The sequence below is a fragment of the Podarcis muralis genome, chromosome 15 (genome assembly GCF_964188315.1).
Source record: "Podarcis muralis chromosome 15, rPodMur119.hap1.1, whole genome shotgun sequence".
Lineage (NCBI taxonomy): Eukaryota > Metazoa > Chordata > Lepidosauria > Squamata > Lacertidae > Podarcis > Podarcis muralis.
In genome coordinates, this window is record NC_135669.1 from 15,697,384 (window position 1) to 15,720,035 (window position 22,652).

Genomic DNA, 22,652 nt, shown 5'->3' on the forward strand with positions numbered 1-22,652 from the left:
GCTGCTTATCTACTCCATAAAACGCTTTGCTGGCTTGTTACCCTTTCCACACACACACCCTCAGGTAAGCACTTTTATATTGTCATGTGGTTTAGATAACTTAGTGATGCCTCATCATCATTTGATTGGGAGTGCCTAAAATAGAGGAAAATAAAAAATAAATGGAGAAAATGACAGATGTGATTAGCTATCTATCATTGCATGGACGGATCTTTTCACCAATCTATTGAAATATTAATGTAAGATTAGCAGACATGATAGATAGATAGATAGATAGATAGATAGATAGAGATAGAGATCAACATAGATATAGATATACAGAGGATAGCTAGATAGATGATAGTGTGTGGAATGTTTGGATCCTTACTCGTTTTGTTCTTTGTGGGAGAAACTGCAGGACTCATTTCCTAAGCACTAGGATGCACCTGCATGCTTATTTAGACAGTAATTTCTTCACTCCATTAGGTTACAAAATTAGACATCCAGGGGACACAACTGAAGAAAACTACTTATCGCATAGTATAGAGGACTTGGCTCTTCAACCATTGTTTCACAGACGGCAACTCCCATCATCCTTGAACAGCTTAATCAATGGTAAGGGATGAGAGCTGTAGTTATTTAAACAAACAAACAAAAAGATAATAGTAATTCAACAACATCTAGGGACCCAATGGTGCACAGAATAACTACTAACATTGTACCTTGTATTTTGAACACTCCAAAAGACTTGGGATGCAAAGAACCATGCATGGAAGGCAAAAAGTAAATGTGTTTGTGGTGTTCCATGTGCTTCAGTGCAAGAACTAGCAGAAGACCCACAGGACCAAGGTACAAAAAACTGGCTTGCTCAAGCAGCTGCTGGAACTCAGGCAATATGGCAGAGCCATATTCTTTGTCCCCACCAGCCCTGGTGTCTGTTTTAGTCCTCCTCATCCATATGGCTTTATTTAGTGGACGTTGTTAGATCTGGGAAGTCACTCACCATTTACAATTTCCTGCAATGCACCAGAGTGCCTGAGGTAGAATCCATGGCATTGTAGGCAATTAAAATGGTCGTTGTCAATTCGTAAACCAGGAGAGGGCGCCTGAATCTTCTTATATTGAGCCTCCTCAAACTTGGAGTTGGCTCTGAGCACCACAATGTATTAAGGTGTTTGTTACAGTGCGAGATGTGCCTTCTTTTCATATGTGATGTGAACTACCAGAATCAGCACCACACTCCAATTCCTAAAGATTTATTATTATTATTATTATTATTATTATTATTATTATTATTATTATATCAGGTATTTAATGTATGGTAGTGAAGACGCTATAGGCAAACAAGAGATTCACCAGTGGTCTCAAACCAAGCCAATAGCCATAGTAAGGCGGATCCAGGGCAAACCATCATTGCCCGGACAACATCCCACCTTAAAAAAGTAAGCCTTTATAGGCCTTCCAGGTGAGGAGAGCCATTGGCCAACCTGGATGTTTGGTGTCAACTCCAATAACTGGAAATTCTCCACTGTTTTACCTGTAGCTCTGATTGCTCAACCTGAGGGGCACTTGTACACAGATTGGTGGGTTTCTTGCAATAGCCCTGGGGGCTCCTGAGAGACTGTTTACATCAGGGAAGTCCCAGCCACAACAGCAGGACTGATATTCACATCCCATCCCTTTACGCTCGGCTTCAAACAGCCTTGCAATTCATGTTCAGGACACTAGCATGAAACAAGCAAATATATAATTTTTGCAATGCAGATCTGAGTCATTTCATATTTGGCTTAACTGTACATCATGCACCCCACTTAAAATACTGGGGAAAATGTTGCAAAGCACTGAATAGGTGTTGTGCATCACACACAGAATTGGATTAATTGTAAAATAATTTGCATCTCTGGTGCCCGCTGGGTAGAGGGTGGGGGTTGGCAGTAATAATATTCTTAAATGTCTAGTTTAGGGCATGTATCCACAATGACAATGCTGGAATTTTGCATTAGGATTTTTTTTTTAAAAAAAAAAGGGGAGATATTATTTCACCATCCCTGCACCCAAGAGAAGAACATTCAAAGCCTGGAGAATTTACTTTGAATTATGCCCACGAGCAAAGGGAATGGTCAGGCCATTCATTTTTAAAATTGTGAGATGACTCACTCCGAGGGATGCTTGAGGAATTCATTAGGTCCACATTGTTTGTTTAATTCAGGATTTATAAACTATTCTACACTCAGAGAATACGGAATATGTGAACTAGATTATAAAACATATTAAAAATCATAAAAAAGTATTAAAACATAATAAACAACAAGAAATAAAAACTGCAAAAATTGTTATCATTGCTATTCCTGTTACTAGGGAGGAAGGGTGATATCATCATCATCATCATCATCATCATCATCATCATCATCATCTTGCCCTTCCTCTCAAAGGAGTCCGGGATAGCAAACAGCAAATCAGCAGAAGAATACGATTAAAACAATTAAAACATTTAAAAATATTTAAAACATTTATAAGCAGTCACATACCACCCTAGGTAACAATTTCAAGGTTGCCAAGAACCACATATGTCATCCAATGTTTAGCTGAATATTTTTCAGTTCCTCCTCGTTGTTAATAATGAGGGAGGCACACATCACTAGGGAGGGTGTTCCATAAACAGAGGACCAATACCAAGAAGGCCCTGCCACATGTCAGCAGCAGCCAAGGCCTTCTGTTGAATAGAATTCTTGAGGGGGAGGGAGACAATATTACAGATGACAGGGGAAGAACAAGCAAGTCGTAGGTGCTCTGTGTGGAGGAGATGGAGAAATGCTATTGGGTGACAGAGAGAAGGTGGAACTACTCAACATCTACTTTGCCTGTTTCTTCACCCAGAAAGAAAGCAGTGCCTAACCTGGGCTGGATCTACACTGACCTGTTTAATGTTATTAGAACAATCTTGATTACAGTGGTACCTCAGGTTAAGTACTTAATTTGTTCCGGAGGTCTGTACTTAACCTGAAACTGTTCTTAACCTGAAGCACCACTTTAGCTAATGGGGCCTCCCACTGCTGCTGTGCCGCCGGAACACGATTTCTGTTCTCATCCTGAAGCAAAGTTCTTAACCCGAGGTACTATTTCTGGGTTAGCGGAGTCTGTAACCTGAAGCGTATGTAACCCGAGGTACCACTGTATATATATTGTGGTTCTATGTTGTTGTTGTTTAGTCATTTAGTCGTGCCCGACTCTCCGTGACCCCATGGACCAGAGCACGCCAGGCACTCCTGTCTTAGATACATTGTTCTAAAACATCACAGGGCACCCTTGAAATTTAAATCATTTTTCTTACCACACCTAGAGTACTGTGTCCAGTTCTGGGCACCACAATTTAAGAAGGATATTGACAAGCTGGAATATGTGTAGAGAAGGGCGACTGAGTTTATCAAGGATCTGGAAAGCAACCCTTATGAGGAACGGTTGAAGGAGTTGGGTATGTTCAGCTGAATAAGAGGAGACTTAGCGGAAATATGGTAGTCATATACTGATATCACCTACTCTTTCTTTGCTTTCCTACAGCTACTTGCTGCTCTAAATGCCAAGAAAGCCTGGCTGCTGTTCTGACTGCTGATTGGAACATTTAAGAGGGGTCGTCAAAGACCCATGAGATCAAAAAGACATAAGGATCATCCATACCAGGGACACTGTACAAACTATATTGTGTGTGTGTGTGTGTGTGTGTGTGTGTGTGTGTGTGTTGCTCTTTGACCACTTTGTAATGTTGTGAAGCACCTTTCTTTCTAAATTAAAATTTCCATTAATGTGGAAATGGGAACATAATGGACTAAATGATGAGCACAATGACACAGACTAGCACTAGTATGATCTGTCTATCTCTCCTCTCTCCCCAGTGCTCTGCTGAATATCTTTGTACCCATTTCCCTACCTTGTGTATTCTATCGCCGTTGACATTTTCATCCTGGGAGTGTATTGTCTCTAGAAATGATCACCAGCCACGAGGCAAAATAACTGAGGGCTCCAGAAATGTGCATTCAGATGTCCTGGAGTCACTATATTAAGAGTTATCAGAATGCATTCCTGGCAAGGAAGCAGGAAAAAAATTAATCACAGCATCCCATTTTAGCATTGCTGGCAGCAATGGGGTCATGGCAGCTTCACAGAATTGATTAACTACTTATTAAACAAGAGCAGCAGTGACAGAGCTTTAAGATATCAAATTAAGGCTGGAGGAGCTCCCAGCAAACAAAGACTACAAAAGACAAATGCACGTTAATGTCTGCTTCAGTCATAATGTGACAAAAATCCACAGGAGGTTATCAGAGTAGCGGCATTCAATTTATCTGCTCTATCAAGTTGCACCCGAAGTCAAACCTGAAGACCATTCAGATTTGCCAGCAGCAGATTGAAACAACAAAAATCAAGCTGCAATAACAACAACAGTAATAATAGTAATAATAGATGAGATAAACGAAGGAGAATGTTGAGTACAGAATGAGAGAGGGGGGAGGGGGGAGAGAGAGAGAGAGATGCCCTATCCAATATTTGAATTGTGTGTAAACACCACACTGGGGGGGAGGGAGGAATGGGACAAACATGCTAGCTTTGCCCCCCCATTCCCATTGCCCTTCATGAGCAGTTGGCTAACTATCTGCAGTGGAGAGCTTGCTGTACTTGCTGAACACCGACTGTGTGATCTAGAACCTTGTAAAATCAGACTTTTGCATTGAGCATTCCACAAGTAAAAGCAGGCGTCTTACTGCAGACAGTCATGCGTCAACCCATAATGATAGGGCAGAGCTAGCATTTGTCCCCACTCTATACCCACCCATGCACACACAAGTAGAGTTACCATACAAGATGATGGATAGATGGATGGATGGCCAGATACAGATACAGATACAGATACAGATACAGATACAGATACAGATGATACAGATACAGATACAGATAGGAGAACCCTGGAGATGGTATGAAATTCAGGCATTTAACGGACTATTCAATTCCCCTGGCAGCTCATGCCTTACATTATCTTCCACTCCAGCCTTCTGCTACTAATTGGTGAGACCTTGGGTGCATCTTTCTGTTCCTATCCCTGACGTTCATCTGCTATGAAGATGAATTAGTTATTTAGGTAGCAATCAGCTCGCCTGGTTTAGCCAAAGTGCAACCATTTCTCTTCAGGCCTATTAAGCGCTGGCTAAACTTCCCGTCTAATGCACATTGCAAATACACGGCCACTCTGGGAATGTCAGGCTCCTAAATATTTCGTTATTTGTTAATGAAAACATTCTTCTCAGAGAAGGGAAGAAGAAAGGGAGGGAAAGGCGAGGAGGGAGGGAGACAGGGGGGAAATCAATAAGGCACCCGAGTTCCAATTAAAAGTGTTTAGGGAGCTGTCTGTTTTTATCACATTCCAGCTTTGACTTACGCCACCGAGGTCAGCGAGTAGCCACAGGTAGGTGTTGGGAATTGCGTTGCGGGCTCAAACTAAGTCAGCATCAAGCTCCTGTGGAAGGAGGGGGCCTTTAATGGATGCTAAAGGCATGGGAGATAACAAGCCATTAGCTTTGCCACATGATGCTTCGTTTCCCTATCTGTGTTTGTGCTTTCAAGCACCAGTGGAATAAATGTAGCACGGTGCTCACCTGAGGCTCTTCCTGTGTCCCCCCCCCCACTCATCCCTGCCCACATGATAGAATAACTATGGAAACTGGAGGTGAGGGCTGACTATCATCTTTTCCCCCTTCCTCTGCATTGCTTTGAACAAAACTAGCAGAGGCTGGGCCTCACCAGTGCAGCCAACAGTAAATCAAAAGGCAGCGGACAGGGGCCCCAGGGCTGCCACACTGTTGGAGAAATTAAAGCCAGTTAATCACTGTATTCATGAAATCTACATAAATGTGCACATGTACAAAGCATGGTTCTGAACAGGAGTCATTTGTATATTCTAGAGCAGTGATCTTTCCCCTTGGTATCCCAGAGGCTGATGGACTACAACTCCAATAATCTCCAATCAACTCAGGCAATGGCCAGGGATGATGGGTGTTGGAGTCCAGAGAAGTCTGAGGACCCAAGCTGAAAGATTATAATTCTAGAAGATGTTGCAACTGACATTGTCTTCAAAAAGACATCCCCTTCCTGTGTGCCAGGATCTGCTGGGTTGCCCAGTGTGGTGAATCACTGAACTTCAGCTGACAGCCTTCTCATCTCAGTGAAAGACCTTCAGGCCCTAGATCAGCGTTTCCCAAACTTGGGTCTCCAGCTTTTTTTGGGGGGGGGGGGGACTACAACTCTCATCATCCCTAGCTAGCAGGACCAGCTCTTCCTCAACTCGTTGGTAGTTAGAAAGAGAAAGGCCAGAATTGAAAGGTGAATTATGTGAGCTAGGAGGTAGAAGAATCTGGAAGCAGGGTGCAAAGCCAGAGATACAGAGCCATGCCTGAGCTCTGCTCGAATCCAAGACTACGGCTAAGGGAGAAGCAAGACACTCTTGTGGTGTTAATGCTGTGAACGCCTCCACTGTAGGCTCAAGTTGTATATATGTGTAAATAAACCATATATCACAAAGACACCACAGTCTCTGCTGTCTATTATTCCAAAGGAAATGGAGAATGGGGTGGCATGCAACTCAAGCATTGCATTCTGGGAAATTGTTGTGAGAGAGATGATTCACTAATAACATGATATTCTCCTGCCCTTATCCTATGATGAAACTTTTCCACACCTATCTATGCCCTTGTGTTTTAGACTTCTTATTTAAACATGCTCTGTTTTAGTGTATTCAGATCTTAGCTTTTTATTTCATTTTAGAAATTAAAAGGGAGGGTGTGATTGAAAACATCTGCACCACAATAAATCTGGCCACACAAATCTGGCAGTCACACGCACACACAGGCTCCAAAGTGGAAGAACGACAAGGAAAACACACCTCAAGGTGACTTCTTCATGCCATAAACGTTGGGACGAAATTGCTTCGTTGCTCTGCCATAGCTCATTCTCTCCCCCATTGGGAACACTGCGAAAAGACCTGAGCTCTGTGACCTGGAGGCTGGGCAAGATGAGGAGCCTGGAGTTGACATCTGGCCTCCAGGCGGGAGGGTCCAGCCAAGCCAGATAAACAGCATCTCCTCTTTGCCTTTCAGTAACATGACAGGGCTCCAGATGGCTGGATTAGGCCTTCTGGCTGAAATTTGTCTTTCCCGTAGCAGCTGATTAAAAAGGGAGAAAGTGCAGGGTTAAAGAGCATATAAGAGGAAGACGTATGGAATCAAAAGCACAACTGAAGGCCTGAAATATTGATTCAAGGAGAGCCCTGGAGAGCCATTTCTCAACAAAGATGCCTGTTGCTCACCAAAATAACTGCAGGGTGGGCAAAAATCAGATCTGAATGTACAATTTGAAGATGTATTTGCACTCTGAGAGTCGTTCCATTTTAGTACATGTTGATACGGGGGAGGAGACAAATGAATGTGTGTACCATGCCCATCAATGATTCTATTATGCTGATTTCAAGTCTCTCAAAATTGGCCTAGATATAATCTGCTTCATAAGAGGAGTCCTGCAGTTTGCTCCCTGACCTTGATCGTCTTTCAATTCTTTTCCAGGTGCATGTTGCTGCTAACCTATAGATCTCTCAGTGAACTGACGATTCAGTTCCACAGGTGTGCATTCATTTTTTAAAAAAAGAAAAGAATGGAAGATCAAATGAATTAGATCAATTAGTTTTTGATCATTTATAGTAAAAACAATTTGGCATTTAAATGAATGGCAATTTTTTTCATTTGCTTGTTTGTTTTGTTCGTTCCCATTGCTTTGCACGGAAGGCATTGCTTTGAATTGAAGATATAAGCTAGAGATCTGTGTAAAGTTCATAGAAAGATTATGGGGAAGAGAGAGAAAGAGAGCAGTGAAATTGACAGAGTAGGTATCAGGTTTAGTTTAGGTTACCATGTAGGCTATGTCTGTGCTCCTGTTTTATTGTTCTGAAAATGAGGACCATTTGTCTTATCAGAGCAAGGCTTTTAGTGTGGCTGTCCTGTTCTATGGAATGACATTCATGTCCAGATAGAACAGGGGACCACTATCTAGAAACAAATTAAGACATTTTTGTTCTAACCGGTCTGGCGCTCTGGCATGACTTGCGCCCAAGTGTAAGACCAAAAAACAGGACATTCTGGGATCCAATCCGAAGCCAGGAATGGCTTCTGTAATTCCAGGATGTCCCACTTAAATCAGGACAATTGAGCGGTATGCACTAGCACCCAGCAGCAGCCAGCATGGAGGGGCAGCAGCATAACCTGGATTTCCAATATTGGTATTGCTGAAACTTACCAGGAGGGAGGAAGAAAAGAGAAGGCAGGGTGGTCAGCACTGTGGGGACACCACAGTGGAGCCAATCTGGCGCTTCCACCAGTGTGTTGGGACAGCATGGACTAGGATTGGCATCTTTGTTCTGACAAAATATAGGGCAGGTTGGGGCAGGTTGGGGCAATTCCCCCCCAAAAAAAAAAAATCTGGTGCTGAAATGACTTCAAAGCAATCCATTTCAATCTATTGCAACCTAACAGGATGGCCCCTCTGAAAGTTGTCACATAAACATGAATTTGTACATCTGTCTGTGCTTTGCTACCCAGAGCTTAAATACATGACCTTTCACACACATGCATTTGGAGAGGATATCTCACTTAGTCAAGAGAGAGGGAGGAGCAGAAATACAAGACAAACTGCTTTAATACAGGACGTAGCATTGTACATTGAAATAAGGGGCAATCCTGTATTATACGGGATAGCCGTGGACCTCCCTGCTGTATCACCACTCAGCCCAGATCTGCTTCCTGGTAGCCACAGCAATGGCAGAGCTGGGAGACCAGGTTTGTGTCACCGCTTGGCTGCTCCTTCTTGTAAGATGCCTAGTCTTTATTTTGGAAGATTTTGCTTCTCAGTTTGCAAATCACCAGCAGAATTGGGATCAGAGGTAGAATTTAGTTTTTACTTGGGTATTATTATCATTTTACTCTTCCCAGAAGGCTGAGCCAAGCAGGGCATGACTTGTACCCGGGCAGTGTAATTGTGACGGATCACAATGTCCCTTGTTAAATTTCACCTGGGAGCTGTGCAGAGCTCTTGATGGCCCCGTGTGCCCCAGGGGTCACCAAAGCAAAAGCAGGAGAGCATTGCAGTCTTTAAAACAAAGGCTCTGAGGAAGCACTTTATATATATTTTGTGCTTCATTCTGGGCCATAAACCGGGGTAGATGTTTTCAGAGAGGCTCCCAAGGTGAAGAGCCTGATCTCTCACACATTTATCAGTCTGAGATGAGTAAGTCTGTTGGATTCAATGGAATTAAGCTCAACTTGCTGCGTTTGGATCCTGGATATTGTTACTTAATGAAATCTGTATGAGTGGGGAATAGAACAGTGAATAGGGAAGCTGAGGTCCACAGGCCTGAGGGAATATGACATTAGCCACAGGACAGATTAAAAAATAACTCAAGCCAAGTTTGTAAAGCAGGTGTGGGGACTCTTTGGTCCTCCGGAGGTTGCCAAACGACAACTCCCATCTGGCCAATTGTCAGAGGTGATGAAAGTTGTGGTCCAGTGGCACTTGAAAGGCCAAATGTTCCCCATACCTATTGTAAAGGAGGGCTCTTCTTTTGCAGCTGTGTCTTGAATCATCTGACGACAGGTGACTTTAATTTAATTCACACAAAATGGAAAGTGTATTTGTATTAATGAAGGCTTAAAACAGAAAATGGCTAAATGTGTGTTGCCAACAATAGTTTTCTAAGTGGACTCTGAGTTCTTGCTGATTTGATGATTAACTAATTGTTGTTTTCAGCTAGCTAACATGTGAGTGTTGTAATCTTAGATCAGGTGACAAAGGTCTTGAGTTGCAAATTTGCCATCTTGAAAGGGTGGTGGCTGTTAGACTTTCTCTGAACAGAAGGATATGAATGGCTCCAGGCTAAGGCATCTTATTTCTAAGATGCTGAGCCTGTGCTATACTGCATAAGACATTGTATGGATGTTTTGGGTGTAAATTGGATGTTTCAATTCCGTTATGAAGAAAGTTCTGTGATAAAAGCTTGAACAATATTTTTATGGGTCTGGACAATGTTTCCTTCCAACAGGAGTCAGTTCTTATGCTTCCAGCCACTTAAAACTGTGCAGTATTAATATCTGCAATAATTGATAGGTGGGCGGGGGCACCCACCTGTCAAAGAAGATAACAGAGGATCGGCCCTTTCTGGATCTGACTTTCTGACCAGGAGGGGTTCCCTGCCCCGGCATATAATTGAAGAATGATAGAGTTGGAAGAGTTCTTGTAGGTCACCTAGCCCACTCTCCTATTCGATGCAAGATCTACAAAGCAGGATGCAGCTACAGTATCCCTGGCAATGGCCATCCAACCACTGAATGAGACCCCACTGCCTTTCAAAGCAGGTTGTTCCGCTGTGGAACAGCTTTTGCTATTAAGAAGCTTTCCCTAACGTTCAGCTGAAATCTGCTTCTCTGCAGTTTCCACTGGCTGGTTCTAGCCCTGTCCCTCGGAGCAAGAAATAAATCTGCTCAATCCTTCTGCATGACAGATATTTGAAGACCACTATCACATCTCCCTTCTTTTCTCTGAGCTAAACCTTCTTTTCTCTAGCTGTTCCAGGCATTCCTTATAGGAACAGTTTCCAGGCTCCTGGGGTGGGGGTAGGAGAGAGAGAATCCTTATTTAGTGTACAAACAGCCGAAATAAAATAACAAAATGTTGACATGGGAGGAAAAGTGCACTCTCCAGGCTCCATTATCAGATTAGCTATGGCCTTTAAATGAACAGCAATGCCTATGGCATTTATCAGTGGATTCACAGCAGTGTCACAAAGAAGAGCGTGCTTGTTTTTAAGAGTCAATTTTCTATTAACAGAATCTGAAATTGTGTGTTGCAGGGGACCACTTTCAGGTTGTAGACTGATCCTCATGTTCTGGCCATCTGCGGCTTCCAAACCAGAAACCAGCCATGCCATTATATAACGCTGGACTTGTGATAATGATCTTATGGGTGGGAGTGTGGAGTGGGGGGGGGGTATCTGTAGATGGTAATGTGACAGTGCTATTAGTTCACTTACTGAAAAATATGGTAAGGCAACTATGCTGCACTGGGAAAGCCGCCTGCTCATACTGTTGAGTTTCCATCAAAGTTGGGGAACTTCATGCATGAATGTGGCCCTCCAGGACTTCGGTATCAGGCCCTTGGAACTCTTCCCCAGACCACAACCGTTCTCTCCAGGCCACATCCCTCACTGCCCTGCTTCACACTCAAAATGCATTCCCCTGGCTAGAGAGTGTGTTTGAACTCTCGTAGTGATAGGGAGGCTCAGAGGGCTGCATTTGGCCCCTGGGTCTGAAGTGTTGCATCCCCGCTGTAAATAATGGAACAGCGTCCACCAATGCATGTGAGGTCAACAGCTTAGCATAGACTGCACAGGTCACATAGCTTTGTCTTCCAACACCTTTCCATTGCTACCCACCAGTCATGGCTTGGAGCCCACTCAACCAGACCTCTTTCCATGTGGTTTCAGAGAACTTTGGTGCACCATGGAGCCAGTAAGCCAGTGGAGTAGAGGGGGTTGCCAGTGCCCGGGGCCGTGCAAAGGGTGGGGGGTTGGATGGAGTACACACATTCAACTTCCTAATATGTCATACACACATTCAACTTCCTAATGGCATTCACATCATCCAGGAGATCGCAGCCATAGAAATAAGAAGAGTTGTTCCATTGTCTGGAGAGGTCACTTCCTGATTTGCAGGGAGAAGCTGTTTTCAATGGCGTCTGGTGATGGAAGTGCACAGCTGTACTGAGGCAGCACTGGGTATTGAAATTTTGCACCCTCTATCAATTTTGTGTATGGGCCAACCGCCCCTGTGGGCCCCCCTGCCATGGTACGCCGCTGCAGTCAGCAGCTGTACTGGGTGAGACGGACCCAGAAGTGGACTTGACTGAAGACACCCTCAGTCTATTCCACTTCCAAGGCACAAAGAGGGTCTCTGCCTGCTTTCCTTACCTCAAGCCTTTGAAGACATTCACACCCACTAACCCACCCTTTGCTTTAGACAGTTTTAGCTCACCTGGTTTTCTTTATAAAGGGGGCTTCCACGTACAGCATTGCTACAGACATCTGTTGGTCACTGCTGCTCGGGACAAGGCAAGACTTTTTACCTGCAGGTAGATTGGACTTAGTATTGTGGGATCTTCACCTACCTCATACCAGTGACACAAAAAATGGGGTCTACTTTTTCTTTCCTATTCCTCATCTCAAGTTGTAATAGAAGAGAGGGACAGGGAAGTGGCACCCTGCTTCATCCCATATGCCAATCCCTTAAGTGACCATGGAGGGTGGTGCTTTCTGTCCAGAAGCTCAGTTCAGGGGCTGACGTTGCATAGTACCCCCTACTAGATTGCCTAAAGGAGCCTGTTGGAAACAGTCCACAGCATGGTGGACCCCGATATTAGGCACTCCCCACTGCTGGCTGGGCTGCATATCAAGCAGCACATGGGCTGCTCAGTTAATATATCTGCGGTCCATGCCTATGCCAAACCTATACTCCTGTAACCAATAGTTGTGACCTTATTTTGACAATGGACTCTTGGTTCTTATTTGCTGCTCATCTCCTGTTTCCCTGCTCATGGGTCTGCAGGGCAGAAAGCAGAGAAAGGCACCCACCCCAGGGGAGAATGCTAAGTATGAAACAAAAATCATGAAAATCGATTAAAATTTACAACTTCAAAACTTTTTTGACCATCCAATTGCTGCTTGCAATTAAAATCTATATCTCAACAACGCGTAACTGAAACTCAGAGTCAAGACCTTTTTATCCAACCAGGCATTTTAAATATCAACACAAATAGTTCTGTGAAAGGTTAGTGGCTATAGATTGCTCTGCTCCTACCAGCAAGGTGAAGTAAATTGTCTTCCGGTGCATAAAGGTGGGGAGGTGGGGTGTTGAAATCGAGAGAGAGCCAGAGGATGGCTGCTTGTTTCAGAAGCTGATTCCTGGTTAGATTTATTGCTTATGTGGGCCTTGAACTCATTGCTTTATTATATTTTATCTTGAGGGCAGGGAAAATATTGCTGTGTTCCAGCTTGCCTAGAAACACTGTGCTTGACCAGTCTGTCAGCTTTAGCCTTGATAATATCCTGTTTTAAGCTTCCCCCAGCCAGTCCATGTGACTACTGTACTGGGATATAGTTGTTACCAATCACATGGACCGGTGAGAAGGCTTTCATGGAATACACAGTATGATAGACTGCTTTATGAGCTTTGTCTCAGTGGCATTGGGGGGCCTTTCTTGAAGTTGAGCCTTAAGCTGTGCACAAGCTCTTCCTCCACATATATGTTGAGAGTGGGATGGGACCAAGCCTGCGAGTCTCTTGCCCTCTAGATGACAGGTTGTGTACACTGTACAGCTCAACACATGGACTAGGGTTTAAGGCAGGCATGTCCAGCCCGGGGGCCACTTGCAACCCCCAGGCTGGTTTCAAACAGCCCCCCAGTCAATTTTGAAAAAGCAATATCTTGCAGCCCCTGAGCACCTGCCCACCAAAGCCATTTCCTTTTTGCAGGCTCGTCACAAGCTCGCCCCTCTGCGTGGGGGGCGTGGCTAGCCCCTGCAACATTAGGGAGTCCCCGGCTGTGTCACTCCTTGGGTCAACCAATCTGGTCAGCTGATTCCTGGTTAGATTTAGACATGGCTAAATAAATACTAGAGTACATGTTTGGGACGTTGATGCTGCAGCAATGGCGATGGCAGAGGGGCTGCCACCGCCTTGACCCAGTGCCAGATTTATGTATAGGCTAAGTAGGCTGAAGCCCAGGGCCTCTAAATCTAGGGGACCTCGCCAGCCCACCCACTCCCCAGCAGGTAGTCTCCCCTCTCTCAAAATTGTAAACCCAAGACTTCATGCAAGGGCAGGGCCACTCAGGCCCAGCAACTATGAGACTCAGGGCTAGCCAGTGGGGCTCAATTTGAAGCAGTGGGGTACAACTTGATTTTTTATTTTTTTTGTAGGGCCCCAGTTCACAGCCAAAGTCTGCAAAATCTTATAGATTTAAATAAAATCCATCTAGATTGCCCTGGTGCGGGGGGCCCCTTAGGAGCGGCACTCAGGGCCCAATTTGGCCAAATTGCTCCAATTGCCTGAAGGTCAGCCCTGATGAGACTGTGTAGGGGTTGGACTGACAAGCCCTACACCCTCTATGTCCCTGGTGTCACTATTCAGAGTACAGACTGAAGAACTTGTTATGGAAATAAGGGGGGGGCACTTATTGGAAATTAGTTTTGTCACCTCTTTCCCCCCAGACCCCAAGACAATGAGCCCAGCCACCTTTTATTCACAGTCACATAAGCACTACACTACAGCATGGCCATAAACCTGTACGTTCAACTGCTGAAACATATACCCAATATGTAGCAATGGAGATTTATGCTTTATGAATGAACACTGTGTTTTTTGAATGGACTCTGTGTTTTGTGAATTACCTAAGAGCCACCAATAGGGAGCTCTAGAATCTGACAGCTAACCAAATGGGTACTACCAGACAGCGACCCCTATTGCTGAAAGCAGGGAATGCTTCAGCTCAGCCTTTGCTCTGTTGACTGAACACCCCCTGCTGTGCAGAAAATGGAGAAAACTCATAAACTGTATCCCTTCCGGCATTCTGGCCAACTCTATTGCACTGGTGTAAACCCTGGTGCACCAGAAGCCCAGAACAGCAGCAAATAAAATCCGATCATACATCAGTGACTGATAAGACTTGTCAGCCAGTTCTTCCAAAGTCTTCCTAAATTATAAAGCTCCAAAATACAGGCCAAAAAAGAGCAGGTCTGGGAGGAGCAAGGCATACAATGGGCACCACCAGTGAAAAGGCCCTGTTCCTGCCCTGCCATTTGATAGAGTGCCCACTTGCCCTCCTTCTTGACATGGAATGCTCTTTATTGGAGTCTCCAGGTCCAGTACAAAGATCAAAAGAAGGGAGAGCATGGGCCTTGAAGTTCCCAACAGCTGTTAATCAAGCAAGCAAGCACACACACAGGTCACCTTTGTCACAATCAGGGTGCCTATGTCCTGGCCAGACCTGCACCCAATCTTATTTTTGTACAATCTTGTTTGTCCTCAGTAATCAAAATTATATTATCAACATATACAAGCAGAAAAGTTATTTTCCTTCATTTGCAAGGAATCATACAAAACAAAGTGGCACTAATAAAGAAAGGTTCCAGGGTGGCAACAGAAAGCAAACTAAAAATGCTTTTGCAGTTCATCAAAACTATCCAGCAATATCAAGTTATAGGAAAACTGGTGCCATTAACAGTAATCCTTCTAGCTGGTTAATTGGTTCGGCAACTTCCAAGCACATGACGTGTTATGCTAATTTAAATTTTAGATTAAAATTGATTACTTATTTGAGAAGGGGATTATAACAAAACACTGGGGCCTAATTTGAATAGTAGAGTATCTGGTGGGCAAACCAAAGCACTCGTCAGGAGAGCTATGAGATTCAGGTGAGGGTCAGATGCCTTGTCAATCCCAGCAGGTATATAAGAGGCCTGCCCTAAACGTGTACTGTATAATGAAGGCGCCAGGCGAACTTCCCTGGGGAGAGCATTCCACAGCTGGGGAGCCACTGCAGAGAAGGCCCGTTCTTGTGTTGCCACCCTCCAGACCTCTCAAGGAGGAGGCACACAAATAAGATGATCTCAGGGTCTGGGTAGGTTCATCTGGAAAGAGGCCATCCTTGCAGTATTGCAGTCCTGAGCTGTTTCTGAACAGTCTTCAGAGGCAGCCCTACGTATAACACATTGCTGTAATCTAACCTTGAGACTACAAGAGCATAGACAACAGTAGTTAGGAGTTAACATAGTGTCCTGAAGATGTTATGGACTAAGATTCCCATTAATGCTGCTGATTGACCATGGCAATTGATGGTCATTGTGGTCCAAAACATCTAGAGAACGCCACATTGTAAACACCCATCTCTATGAACCTATGATCTGACTCTGTATAAGACAGCTCAGTACTTGTGGAGGGTGTGTGGCAAACAAGCCATCTTGTTTCCAGGAGAGAGAAAAATAAGAAAATAATTGCACAATGGGCATCCCTGTTCAGCAGAGATTCCCCCCAATTAAATATGTAGACTTCAGTATGAAAATTTAGTAAGTATAATAATTAACTTTTGACTCCACTACATAGCTGGATAGGATCAGGAGCTTCCCCATTGCTAAGCTGAATCTCGTTTACGGTTGAAACCAGCCTTTCCATCATCCCCACTGTTTCCAAACCCGGCTTCTTTGTGATCAGGTGTGTGGCAGAGTCTGGGTCAAAGGGAGCCCTGTGCCAAGGAGAGACGCAAGCCTCAGCTGTAGCCAGCGGCATTAGCGTATGGCACCAAGATCAGGGGTGGGGGTGGGATTGAACAATTGGCAGAGGCGGCACGGAGTGTGAGAGAGAAAAATTAATCGTCATTTAGGAAAGAGTCAAAAAAGGCTGCCAGGCTCCGTCAGCGCTGGCCAGTTTCCCTGCTCTCCAGAGTGCTGTCTATGCCAGACCCATCCGTGCAGAGCTGCCTTGGGCTGGGTCCGCCGGGGCTCTCTATCCTCCTCTCAGCAGTCTGTTGTCACTTGGCATATTTTCACCCTATTACGGAGGCACGTGAGCAGCCTAACAATGATGCTGGAGGGTCTTCTCAAAAACAATAATTCCCAACTTGGTGGATCGATGTTATTTATTTTACAAAAAGTTGTTCCTCTGCAGCCATTAAGTTGTCAAGATTCTTCTCTCCTCGTCGTATTCATCTGCAGATGTGCCTACTGCTTCAATAAGACTCCAGCTCTCCCCTCTCTTTTTTTATTCCATTTGAAAGTAATGAGATATAATCTGTTTAATTCTAGTCTTTGAGCTCATTTAGCGGCCCACTTTTTACTCCTCTCCTTCGATTTATTTTTTCATTTGAAAAGGAAAACTTCATGGCCGTGTTAAAAAAGATTCACTAATCACTGGCTCTAATTACAAAGTTGAGCAAATTGCTATTTTTCCCCTTCTTTCCCCTTTTCTTTTTCTTTCTCTCTTTCTTTCCTCTCTCTCTCTCTCTCTCTCTCTCTCTCTCTCTCTCTCACACACACACACACACACACAAAACTTGTTCTATAATTAAAGATCAAATGGGCAGCTGTGGATTTGTCTGCGCTCCATGTAGGTCAGGCCACAGGAGACTCGATGGTGGTGTTAGAGATTAGCAACTGGCTACAGACACTTTTCTCTGGGAGAGAAGGAGGTGACAGAAGAATCTATATTATGCCAAACAGCAGAAAAGTTGGGCTGGAGGTGATATGAAAGCCACAAACCTTGATCCGCTAATGTGGACTGTTCATGTGTCCAGCTGTTTGTGTGAATAACTATACACATGAGGAATTTAAAAGTAAAAAGATGGGGTAAAACATATGGAGACTAGACATACAGCTGCACATGTGTTAAGCATACTCATGCATGATTGTCTGCCTTGTTCTACAGAGATGGGGAAAATGTGTTTTCGATTTTGCTCTACTGGATGTTGAAGATCATAATTTGGTCAGGTCCATTAATTTCAGTGGGTCTACCTTGAGTAAGACTAGCACTGGATACAACCCTATTTTATGTATTGCATTTCTTTGGGTGACCTTCCCTGTGACCATTGTTGATGAAGGGCAGGATATAAATCTTACAATTAATTAATAATAGAGAGGATTTGTCATTGTGTGCCCAGACTGCATGTGAGATCACATATGGCTGCACAGCAATGTGCATCAGTTATTATGCGGATCTGCATAAAAATAGACAGGCTTATAACACCGTCCTGAACATGTCTGCCCAGAAGTAAAACCTACTGAGGCTTATGACCAAGTAAGTGGGTGTAGGTTAACAGCAATTCAGCTTAAAGCATAAATCTCCCTAGAGGCTCTACACTGCACACTGTATTCACAGCATTCTCCTCATTCCTCCAAGCCGGAAGTAACTCACACTGTTCCAAGTTGGAGTTATTTATTAGCAAAAACACAAGCCTCCACAGACTTGGTTGGGTGTCAGGCCTAATGAGCAGAGCAGCTCATTTCCAGTGGTCTTACTCCATGAAAATCAGTTGCTGAGACCGAAGGTCCCCACCTCCTCACAGCCATCAGTAAGTTCTCCACTATCCAGGGTTGTCCCGTTCCCCCCCCCCCCCCGAAGAAGAAGAAGAAGAAGAAGAAGAAGAAGAAGAAGAAGAAGAAGAGTTTGGATTTGATATCCCGCTTTATCACTACCCGAAGGAGTCTCAAAGCAGCTAACATTCTCCTTTCCCTTCCTCCCCCACAACAAACACTCTGTGAGGTGAGTGGGGCTGAGAGACTTCAAAGAAGTGTGACTGGCCCAAGGTCACCCAGCAGCTGCATGTGGAGGAGTGGAGACGTGAACCCGGTTCCCCAGATTACGAGTCTATCACTCTTAACCACTACACCACACTGGCTCTCTCAAGCAATCAGACACTGCATCTGTATGAAGCCAACCTCTCTTCCAACCTTTTCATGACCCTTCTGCTTCTGGGAGACAAGTGGGGAGAGAACCTTGTCACAGAAGGAGAGGGGAGGCAACCACAACTCTTCACCAGCCTGGCTCATCTTTAGCTCTTGGCCTTCCTCCTCCCATGCTCCGTCTTCAGCTTCTGCCTCCAATTCTGGATTTCTCTCTGCCACAGACTCTCCCAGCTCACTAAGCCCTGTTACCACTTCAGCTTCCGACACCACTCCTTCCCAATCTTCTCCCTCTTCTCCCTGTGACCACTCACCATTGCCCCACCACCACTTGTTCGGACTTTGAAGCTTCTTCTTTTAGTAGTTCCCCAGCTGGTTTCTCCCACAATTGTTTGCGTCCAACCTATCCATGGCAACTGGGCTTTGAAAGGTCCTACAATGTGTGTTATGCAGCCTCCAGTCCTGCTTCTTACAATGCCACCAAATGTGCTAGCTGGAGCTGCTCTAAGAGGCTAGCCCATCCCATCCCAAGCAAAAGGGCCTTATGTTAAAGGGCCCACTATCTGTAAGTGAAGTAATTTAATGCACTACATTCTGCCGAATGTCAGCGAGGTTCTAAAATACAGCCAAATAAATTTGGAGACAGGGTTGTATAGGTTTCTTACATGCATTGATAGTTTCATAGGGTTCATAAATCAATCCATTTCACAGGTGTCAAGGCCCTCTTTGGAACAGGTAAGTGATAGTGATTGTGTCCTTGCAAAGGATCAGGCGACCCAATTAAATTTCATATCCCCCTTTTCACTGGTGATATGATTCTGCAATTTCATTTGCTTAGTAAAGTCTGAAAGGGAGTTCAGCTATAATCCTGTCCTCCACTCCTCTCATATAACTCGTATTCCAGAAGTATAAAGTTCCTTAAAAAAAATTCTAAGTGAAAATAATGTAAGGGAACGTGGCTGGATTGTGATACAATATGCAATTGATAATGTTAGTTGTGGTTAGTTGTTAAAGTGTCACAGGTGTGTTTGCTGTTTTTCCACAACAGACCAACATGGATACCCCTAGGGCAGAGGTTTTCAACCTTTGGGGGTCCATGGCTCCCTTGACCAACTACATTCTTCCTGTGGCACATCTGTGGGTCTCAGAAGCCCAGTTATGTCACCCCTTGCCTGCAGAGCTGACAGCCCCTCACCCCTCCCTTTTGGAGTATTCCCTCAGCCTTATCTCTTCTCCCCTCTTCTTGGGAGTCCTCTGGGCAGCTGCAGCTGCTACATCTGATCTGAGCTGCCCCCCCTCCCCAAAGAAAGATGCCTCCTCTCAGTGCCCCACAGGGGCCTGGGAAGCACCCCCTGGCCAGCCCTAGAGGCACCATTCACCTGGGGAGCTTGTAGCCAGGGCTGCTGCAACAAACAGTTGTGCATGCCTTTGGGAGGCAGAGATGCAAGAGGGCATCAGAGGATGGAGGGAAGGAAAGAGGGACAGAGGCCAGTGTTGCCCGTGGCACATGGTTTCCCCCATATATTCCTGGGAGCTGTACTTTATGAAGGGTGTTAAGAAGAGACCCTCAATCCTCATCACAGAGATACAATTCACAGAGCAGTTTAACAATCAATCCCTTGTCCAAGGACATTTTGGGAACTGTAGCTCTGTGAAGGGAAAGGGGGCCTCCTAACTTCTCTCATCACCCTTAACAAGCTGCAGTTTCCAAGATTCTTTGGAGGGAAACCAGCAAAGTGTTATGATATTGCCTCAAAATGTATAGTGCAAGGGATTCTCCTTTGTAGTGTATAACTATTGACCTTGATTAGAGATGCCTCCAAATTTAGGACCACCTGAATTTGGTGCTCAGTTTTGACAAAAGCCAACAAAAAATGGAATCAAGGCTTTCCAGAATCTATCAGCAGCTTGTGCAGTGAACCACTCAGGACGACGTTACTTGAAAGGCTGCCTGCCACTGTTTAGACCTATAATCATCTCTCCCTATATGAATGGACCCAAACCCTGTGATCATCAGCTGAGGACCTTCTTCAGGTGGCTTCTCCATGGCAACACAAGAACGGGCCTGTTCTATGGTGGCTCCCCATTTGTGGAATGCCTTCCCCAGGGCAGCTTGCCTGGCAATATATATATATATATATATATATATATATATATATATATATATATATATAATATATATATATATATATATATATATATATATATATATATATATATATATCAATCACCAGGCAAAAACATTTCTTTTCAACCAGGTAACATTATTTGGTTTTTTAAAATGTGTGTGTGCAGGAGGGTGGGGTTATTGTTTTGTTTTTGTTTTATTACGTATTTCGTATTCTCATTTTGTACTTTCCTTTTGTGAACCGCCCTGGGATCTTCAGATGAAGAGAGCTATACAAATTCAATAAATAATTATGATGGTGATGTCACTTAGAGCATACTCTCCAACATGTTGAGTCTCAAAAGCAGGACACACATCTTCCCTTCCATGTTCCCATGCAAATCACATGACCTGCACAAAATCACAGAAGAAGAGTTTGGATTTGATATCCCGCTTTATCACTACCTTAACGAGTCTCAAAGCAGCTAACATTCTCCTTTCCCTTCCTCCCCCACAACAAACACTCTGTGAGGTGAGTGGGGCTGAGAGACTTCAGAGAGGTGTGACTAGCCCAAGGTTACCCAGCAGCTGCATGTGGAGGAGCGGAGACGCGAACCCGGTTCCCCAGATTACGAATCTACCGCTCTTAACCACCACAGCACACTGGCACTCACTGACACCACAGAGCCCAAAGGACATGATTTTTCAGGGCCATGCTCTCACAGCTCCCAGAAATGTGTGTTTGGGGGCACCACGTCAGATGTTGAATTGGGAAGGGGGGATGATGTAGAATTTGACAGCAGGAGAAAAGAGGATCTGGTACCCTTAATGCATGGATTTTCCCTTTTTCCTTCTTGAAGTAACAGCTTCCTTCTTATGTGCATTCCTTCCTGGGGGTGGGTGGTGGATGGGGAGATAATAAAATCTCTGGTGGAGGGTGTCAAAAGTTACTTTATAATCCGAGGATAATCAAGAAGGCCCTTCTATTCCAGCTTAGTGGTTCCGCCACCCTCAGACCTTGTAATTGCAGGCAAAAATGCTTTCCATTTTCAGGTCAGTTTTTGATAGAAATTAAATGTAACAATTAAAGAGACCTGAGTCAGGGTTGCCATGGAAACAGGGTTTGTTTTTAGCCGTCATCTGGGTGTTCGGCAGTCTTAGCAGACCCCTTCTGGCTTTCTTTGCTGCCACTTCCAGCTCCAGCTAGACTTTTGGATGGGTGGGAGGGCTGGAAGAAGCAAGTTATTTTTTCCCCCATATCTAAGAGGAAGGTTGATGCAAGGGCATGCAAGGGTAGGGAACTGTGCTGAGGATGGGGCAGAAATTCACTTCAGTTTGCATTTAAAGGGAAACCTCTTTAATTCTCACTTCCCATAACAACATGCAAACCGAGACATAGCCAGCGTTCAAGACCACATTTCGCCTAATTTTGCAAAGTAGTTTGCCCAGCCAAGTAGTGTGTACAAAAGTACATATACTTTGATAGTTGTGCATTTTAAAAAGCCTATATCAGTGAAAATGAGAGAGAGAGAGAGAGAGAGAGAGAGAGAGAGAGAGAGAGAGAGAGAGAGAGAACATAATAAAAATATTTATTATATTAGGAGAAATTGCTTAGCAAAAGTGTGTGTATTAGGCAAAACTGCTTTTTAAAATGTGATTGTTGGGAGAAATTTGCACTAAAAGACTGGTGAGTTTTCATAAGGACTTTTTTAAAAAAAAGTATTGCAGATTGATGTGGAAATGTGGGAGAATGGAATTGAAGACTGAAAAATGCGAAATGCAGACCCTCCAAGTGCCTCTGTTTTCCAGGGATAGTCCCAGATTTACAGAAGCCAACCCGGTTTCTGATTTGATCCCGGAATATCCCATTTCTCCTTAGGAAGTCCCCATTTTCATTGGAGAAATGTTGGAGGGTATGGAGTTATGTGACCACCAAGCCAAGGAGATAAATAACTATACAACTTTTAGAAGACATGTGAAGGCAGCCCTGCATTGGGAAGGATTTTTTTTTTTTTTAATGTTTAATGTTTTATTA